The 6,390-nt window shown below is 41.1% G+C and overlaps 1 protein-coding gene across 4 annotated transcripts in view; it reads left to right on the top strand.

Annotated features, from left to right (window-relative positions):
- Positions 1 to 724: 724 nt before the first annotated feature.
- STON2 (stonin 2) overlaps positions 725 to 6,390 on the top strand; it is a 113,391-nt gene continuing 107,725 nt past the window's right edge. For 2 of the 4 annotated variants that reach the window (XR_010600713.1, XM_005311157.5), the window contains exon 1: positions 725 to 948. The gene's annotated coding sequence lies outside the window, so the exon portion shown is untranslated. The remainder of the gene's footprint in view (positions 949 to 6,390) is intronic. The other 2 variants (XM_005311159.5, XM_005311158.5) reach the window with 1 other exon arrangement.

The following is a 6,390-nucleotide window of genomic DNA, read 5'->3' as shown; positions in this document are numbered from 1 at the left end:
TCTTGCAGTAAACAGTGTGTATGTGACTGAATCTGAGCCCATATGATGAGGGTTGTAGGAAAACCGCTTTTGGATCCAAAGTGTAGGGTTTAAAAACAAACAAACAGGTAAATAATATTATGAGCGAGGGAATAAAAATCTGATTCCAGATCCCTTGACAGTGTTATTTAAACACTGACTCACTCACTTTTAACCACCTGTTTGTGTCCCAACCGTAATGTTAAGTGATATTTTTAGCTACAATATTTTACTAACACATGTAACTTCTTTTTATATTGAAAACTCAAATAGTGACGGGGGAGGGATGTGAACAAGGAATCTGGAGTTGGTTTAAATGCTAAGATGTTATTTTATGATCTATAGAAAGGCTTTGCCATTTACCTGTGAATTTACTACCTGCCCCCTTTCTTTCCCCCCACCCACCCCCAAAACGACTTCTCCAGGTAAGGGCCTGTACATTCCATGCCTGCATTAGAAGAAACTTGATAAACAGGGTGAGATCTGAGACCTGTCAGTGCAAATCTAGGAGCTCATCGACTGTAAGGGGAGGAGCAGCGAACCCCAGAGGTGAGAATCTGGGCACCAGAGCCTGCCCAGCAGCACCACAGTGTTGGGTGAGAGAGGGGAGGGGACACCCCCCCCTCTACTCCCCCCTCCAGCCAATCCCCATTTTCCCTGCCTCTCCTCCTCAGGCTCAGGATGCTGCCCAATCAGGCTGTGCTCCTGCAAAGCTCCCTTCCTCTAAAGGGGAGGGGAGGAGGAGAGAGCTGGAGTCCTCACTAGGGGACCGCTCAGGGGCAGCGGCTCTGTGCCTCCCTCTCTGGGTTGCTGCTGCTGCTGACCTGAGAGCCTGCCGCTCAACTTTCCTCCCGCTGCTGCGGGCGCTTTGATTCGCCCATTTCCCTGCTCTGCTTGCGGTGGCTGAGGACTCTCGAGGCGGTTTCCAAGGTAATGTGACCTCTCCTCTCTCCCGTGTGTCTCTGGCTTTATTCACAGAAAGTGCCTTAGAGCAGGCAGGGCAGGTGGAGACTGGGAAGGCGTCTCCCAGGACAATCGTTACTCCTCGGAGCCCTCCTCCGAAACCACTGTTCACTACTGACCTCCTAGCATTCTCGGAAGTGTATTATTTACCACACACAGAGAGAGCAGCTTTTACAATACACCGAGAGAGCAGCTCTTTACAATACACACACACACACACACACACACACACCCAGCAGCAACAGCTCTTTACAATACACACACACAGCAGCTTTTTACAATACACACACACACCGAGGATCATTGTTATAGCCTAGCAAGGTGCGTTTGTTAATATAAAAAGAACAGGAGTACTTGTGGCACCTTAGAGACTAACAAATTTTGTTAATATATTTTAGTATAGAATGCACTGCATGTTGTGCTAGCCTAGCAAATTGTCCAGGGAATATGCTCGGCTCTATGGGGAAAAAATGTAAAAAGGGTGGAGATTTCTCCCCCCAAACCAAGAGCAGATTTAAATTTTATTAGAGAATATTTAAAAAATAAAACCGGTACAAACTATTTGAGGAGTCAGTTGTCAATCATTGGGGGGAACATACATAGTATGGGGGGGGTGTTGTTATGTTGGGGTTGGCAGCACACATAATACATACGGACTGTAGTGTCCCCAATGGGGGGGGTGGGCGGTGGGCGAGATCAAGACAAAGTTGATAATCGGTGAGGGTCAAAATTACACCTCATTCTTTTAAAGTCACTTGATGGGCAAGAGGCGGGGGAGAGAGCAGGGATCTGATTTACAGTCCTGTTGGAGTGGAGACATGTGAAGGAATCCTAGAAATTAGAGATGAGAGAGATCTTTTAAAATCATCCAGTCATCCTCCAGAGGCCAGGACAAGACTGCTCCCTCCAGCGTTTTATACATTGTGTGTGATTCAAATGACAGGGCTTCCACAGCTTCCCTTGGAGACTCCTCACAGACCTAAGTTTTTCCATACCCAGCCTAAATTTCCCTGCCTCAATTTCATGCCATTACTCCTAGCTATATTCTTTTTGACCATTCCTCAACCTCTTGTACCCTTTTGATACCTGTATAGGATGATTGTTATTTACATGCAAACTAGCAACCCTTGAGCTACCAAATGAGCTCTTATCTTACAATAATATAGAGAATGTTATCTTTTTTGTATAAACACCAGGGGTTTATTGTACAGTGTGGAGGGAAGGGTTAATGAGTCACTTATAAAGGATATGTGGAAGTTGCTTCCATCCACCTCCTTCTCAGCTGCTCTATGCAATTACTCATGTTTTTTGGGGGGAGGGAAGGTTTCCTTCGTGATTCCAGAGAAATGTATTTTAATGATTTCCTGTCAGTAGGATTGCTACTGATGTTACTACAGGATATTTTAAATACTTCAGGCATCAGGCAACTTAAACTTGAAAAAATTAGAAAAGCAGAATTTCCATGTGTGTCTATGTGTGTGTATACACAGAGAGAGACACATTGAAATTCTGCATTCCGAATTTTTTCAATTTTAAGTTGCTTGATGTCTGAAGCATTTGAAATTTCTCATATATATATGTGTGTGTGTGTGTGTGTATATGTCTGTCTGTCTGTCCACAGGGAAAAATCTTTACCTTGTCCCTTCCACTGCCCCCCATGTCCTCATGTTAATGTTAGTTTCACACTAAAGTTGCATTTTCACATTGACTCTTTTCTGATTATTTTGCTTTTAATTTGTCCAAGGACCCTCCCTTTCTGGCTGCTTCCCCTTGTTTAATCTTGTTAGTAGAGCCTTATTTATACTAAGCCTGCTGTGGTTTTTTTTTTATTTTGTTTTTTTCCAAAAGCTAGAATGTGACCATATGACTGATCAGGTAATACTTTGCACTTCCCCTTTTCCTAGCACCAGTCAGACTTTTGAATGGAAATTATCCCATGAAATAACTTTCATGAAACTAGTTTGAGGGCATTTTTATTAATGATGGTAAATGGTATTTGTTGAGGCAAAAAAATAGCAAATGCAGGCATTTTTTTGTCTCGTGATTCATCTATGAATCATTCCTAACTTCTGCTAATCATAGAATTATACAAATGTAGGGCTGGAAGGAGCCTTGAGGAGTCATCAAGTCTAGCCCCCTGCGCTGAGGCAGGACCAAGTAAATTTAGTGTAAATGTAGGCTTTGAATACATAATGGGGTGGGCAAATAATTTTCAAATTATAGGTTGTTTGCGAAATAATTCACTAATCATGGCATTTGGTTGGTTGTATGGTATTTCTTTCTTCTGCTCCCTAAAATGCACGTCTTCCAATACATATACACAGAACTTTTGAGCTTCACAAACACTTTTGTGAGTTCTAGAGCTTGTTCCAATATTCTCAAGTAATCAGTATTATGTCCCCAAGAATAGTAGCAAATCAAATTTATGTAATTTGCAAATATGTTTGAGAATGTGCTTTTTCCTCCCATTATTCCACCAGTGCTAATATTTACTCTAAATTGAGATAAATGATGCTGGGTTATGCCATATACAGGGCATATAAAATGCCCCAAATTAGATTAGTTTCCAAGTGGCTGGGTTATTTCTACACTAGCAAATTTGCACAAGTGTGACCTTTATAGGTGGTAGTTTCCCTGGGCTATATTTAATAACCTGTCATAGCAACACTTCTGGCCTGTGCTGGTTACAGTGATTTCATTTATATCCATTTCTAAATAATATTAAAAGGTTTTCATGATATTCCCAGGGAGATCACAAATAAAAAGCAAACAGCAATAGTAAGTAGGTGGAACAGCACTGCAATCCCCACTAACAGGTCAGTCTCATTCAAGGTAGGGTGACCAGACAGAAGTATGGAAAATCGGGACGGGGTGGGGCGTAATAGGCACCTATATAAGACACAGCCCCAAATATCGGGATTGTCCCTATAAAATTGGGACATCTGGTCACCCTAATTAAAGGTAGCATTGTGGCAGCCCTCAACATGGGGAACTACCTAGATACAGGAATGCAGCTGGCAAATGCACAGCTACAGTGATCACAGCTAGCTTTTAACTTTATTTTTCAGTTGATGAATGTTAGGGTACACAAAAGAAAACCTTGGTAATTAAGCTTAATGACAACAAAAGTTGGTCAAGTTTTCTCTTGAAATCAAGTGTGCCTGTACACCGCAACCTGATCTGCAGCACCATCAGTTGTTTGAGTCCTTGGTCTGTCCAGAGCTTTTGCCAATGTACCTCGGTCCTTATCCCCAGAACCTCCTGTTATTCCAGTGCTATGCGTCTCTAAAATACAGGGTGTTGTTAATACACAATTGAGTGGTGATTTGGATAAATGCCCCCATGGGCACTTAATAAAGGAGAATAAACTCATCTCATATGTGACCAAAACCCATGTCTGTGCTACTTGGTTGACTAACTTGTTAAGAGCTAATGGCTGATAATGTTCCCATGCGTGGGAAATACAGATTGTGGGTGAGTTAAATACAGACAGTGGGTGGGTTAAATACATTCTGTTTATATTCCTTGCTTTTCAGCTCTGAGGCTGTGTGAAATCTGGCTTCTACAAAGCATGAGAAATAATATGCATGCAATATTAATGCTGGGTATCTCAAAATGCTTTCACTTTCTAGGTTTGGATAGGAAATGGTATGCAGAAACTGGGTCATTAGGTTTAACTAGGGTGACCAGATGTCCCAATTTTATAGAGACAGTCCCAATTTTTGGGTCTTAGATATGCTCCTATTACCCCCTGTTCCAATTTTTCACATTTGCTGTCTGGTCACCCTAAGTTTAACAGAGATCAGCCTCTAGCAGTTTTTATCAATTTGATTTGTCAAAATTGATGTGTCAGTTCTGACAAACTGGCATTTTCAGACCACCCATTTTTTAGAAAAAATTCCCAACCAGCTCTAGTGGTGGGACTTGTCGCCTTAATCTTTAAAGTGCTTTGAGATAGAAGGTGCTATATAAATGCCAAGTTACTATTAATTATTCATGTATTGATTAAGAGTCTCTGAAAGTTGCTTTTATGATTTATTTGTTGTGTCATAAAAAGGGTCATAAAGTATTTGTGGCAAAAACAGATTTTGGCCTTTAATTTCTTTACACTGCACATCATATGACAGTCTGTCTCATGACTGTGCTTTGCTAACTACCCCATCTTCTCGTGGACAAGCTGACAAAAGGTTCAGTAGAGGACTGCAAGTTCCACAGGATGGGGAAAACCTTTTGATGGGCCCATTTAAGAGGATCTGTTAACTATACAGAGGCAGTGTACCCAGTGGGTATGTGTTCTGTCTTCAGGACTGCATATGTTGACCTATATGTGTGACCAAATAGATCAGCATCCTGGGAAACAGAGATGGAAGCTTTTGTGTTTGCATTTTGCATTTTGGGGTTTAGCAAAAGAGATGGAATCTTCCTGGAAAAGTGTGAACATTAGGGGTGAAGTCATAGCCCCACTGAAGACAATGGGAGTTTTGCTGTTGAACTCAGTAGGGCCAGGATTTCACTCCTAGTGTCCACTCTGAAGACTTATGCCTCTAGCTAGGGGCTGTAAAGTTCCCATTGATTTCAGTAGTTGAGGATCATGCCCTAGTAGTCTTTTTAAAATATATAAACAAAGTGAATTGAGTGACAGGCTCAGTTTAACAGCCCTGGGAGGGAACTCTCATATTATGTCAGATTGAAAGAGTTCAGTCTAGTAGTTAGATCTGGGGACTGGGCATCAGGATTCCTGAGTTCCTCACTCTGAGACTGTGTGACCTCTTGAGCAAGGCATTTATTTGTATTTTTTAATGATAAATTTATTGTTGCTCTCCCTGCTTTTTTCTGTAAAAATATATGAAGAGTAGAGGAAGAATAGGATGGAAGGTTAAAAAGAGATTGTGATAAGAGATGACATTATCACATGGATCCCTTATTGATTAGTTATGAACCATAATGGTGCTTTGTTAATAGACCAAAAATTATTAGTAGGAAAGCAAGGGTATTGAGCTATGTAGGCCTCTTAAGCATTGGTTTCTTGGGGGTGTAATTAATGAAAGATAGTTACATGTTTAGATTACCACTACAAGATTCTCATCTTTGAGTTAGCCATTTTTTTCCACAGTGAAGAGTCCCTGAAAATTTGCAATCTGTTTTCCTAATGGTGGTGTATTGGGGCTTCACCATTCTGCTGCAGTGGCATTTCTAACAGTCAGCATAAGATGTTATAAATAATAGGTTTGATTTTTTTTTTTCAAGCTTACATTTGTATTGATCCCTAAGGGAGCAAGTAGGGTGGATAGTTTGATTTGTTGTCCTATTACTTCAGTGCAGCACTTAGTGACTTAGTCCCAAATGTCTTAGCTTTGAGGCAAAACCAATGCTGAATAGCAATGTTCAATTCGTGCAGAGTAAGGCTTG

Source organism: Chrysemys picta, chromosome 4 (genome assembly GCF_011386835.1).
Source record: "Chrysemys picta bellii isolate R12L10 chromosome 4, ASM1138683v2, whole genome shotgun sequence".
NCBI classification, from domain to species: Eukaryota; Metazoa; Chordata; order Testudines; family Emydidae; genus Chrysemys; species Chrysemys picta.
Note: the sequence above shows the minus strand (reverse complement) of the source record. Positions and strands in the feature narration are given on the sequence as shown.